Source organism: Apodemus sylvaticus, chromosome X, assembly GCF_947179515.1.
Source record: "Apodemus sylvaticus chromosome X, mApoSyl1.1, whole genome shotgun sequence".
Lineage (NCBI taxonomy): Eukaryota > Metazoa > Chordata > Mammalia > Rodentia > Muridae > Apodemus > Apodemus sylvaticus.
The window spans coordinates 54,111,432-54,113,129 of record NC_067495.1 but is presented as its reverse complement, the minus strand read 5'-3'; the positions used below and the strand labels follow the sequence as shown (position 1 = coordinate 54,113,129).

General features: G+C 39.8%; 1 pseudogene; it reads right to left on the bottom strand.

Annotated features, from left to right (window-relative positions):
• Positions 1-697: 697 nt before the first annotated feature.
• On the bottom strand, positions 698-1,396 carry LOC127674372 (E3 ubiquitin-protein ligase RNF125-like; annotated as a pseudogene).
• Positions 1,397-1,698: the final 302 nt, after the last annotated feature.

The following is a 1,698-nucleotide window of genomic DNA, read 5'->3' as shown; positions in this document are numbered from 1 at the left end:
ATTTTTATTGAAAAAAAGTCCAATGCACTTATCTATGTTTTTTTTGCCATTATTCAGTTACCTATCTTGTTCCAGAAAGTTTCTCTATGTTGAGATAATATGAAATTATCTTGTTATTTTATTATTTTATTTTAACTTATATGATACAAGGTAAAGTTTTACATTTTTGATAACTAGTAATATTAGTTTCACAAATGTGCAATTTCTATTCATGTAGTGATGCTGTTCCTCCACCTCTTTTCTCCAAATTCTTCCCTTTCCTCTCTTTTCCGTAAGATTTTTCATCTTCTTTATTGGAGATTAGAGCATGAGAGTTTGAATAAATTTCAGATTTCCTTTAATGCCCATACTTTGTTCCTTTCTCCGTTTTTTAAAAAACATAGAACAGAGATTGGCTTTCTTGTTACCATGATGATATTTGGGGATATGTAGTGTTATACACAGCATCACTAATGTACACACGAAGCTACTGCAGCACATAGCCAGCCTGCATTGTGTCTCTTCCATCTGCTAACGGCTGATGGTTTCATGTGGTTAAAGGCAGATCTAAATCAGAAAACAGTTTTTGAATGCAACATAACAAAGACAAGTGTATAACACTGTAGTACCTGTTTCTCCATCATTGGCTACTTCCCTCCAGTCCTTCAAGCAGTGTCTTAAATGGTATGAGTGAATGGTCCCCATCCCGTTCATAAAATTATGTGGTGTTTCACTGATTCACATATTCATGGAGTGAGCAGTCTAACACTCTGTGAATAATGGCTTCCTCAATTATATCAAAATCTATGAAATCATCATAAAATGAAGTGTGACTGACTTACAAATGTCTGATTAAACTGCCATTGAATGTACTTGGGTTTTCATTAGGTCGTGAATTGCAAAACGGACAGAACACAGGCCTCCTTTCTGATCTGTGGTGGATAATGCAATGATCCAGCAAGCAGTCTTCATCCAGTTCCCTCTGACAAAATGGACATACACACCTTGCTGTGATTCTGCCAAGCTCTTGCAGTGGACCATATTTATCGATGTATTTCTCACATGTCCTTATGTGGGCCCTCATGTCACTGAGGCAAACCAGAGTTCCACACTAGGCACATTTCTGCTATTCTGACTTCATCTTCTTGGCTATGCCAGTTGTGGGCACTCCCTCTGAAGGAAGGTATGCCTGTCAGTATGGACAAGTCCATTTGTTATTGTTCTTTATACTGGTCGCAATGCAAGATCAGCAGAACACGTGGCCACAGCAGGTCCAGACTGGCTGATGTAGCACCTCCAGACACATAGAGCAGTCAAAGGAGGTGATGGGCAACTCCATGTCCCTGCTGTGCTCGCTCTGAGGTGGGGGGGTGCATGGCATGGTCTTGGAGCTGTCGCTGCTCAGCAGGGAGCCCATCACTGCCCCCCCCTTCTCATTTGTTTACCCAGGCAAGTCCTAGACTTAGGTAATCCACCTGCCTTTACCATCTAAGTAACTCAAAGCATATATACACACCATGCCCCTGGTTCTTGTGATTGGTTACTAGGTATCTTTGGATATATTTCTGAATTATTTATCCTTTTTCATCACTTCCATATTGGTAACATCTTATCTTTCATAACTACTTTTTAAAATAATGTATGTATTTATTTATTTACAACCCAAATGCTGCCCTCCCTCCTGGTCCTCAGTTGTAGAATTCCTCCCCTCTCCTACAT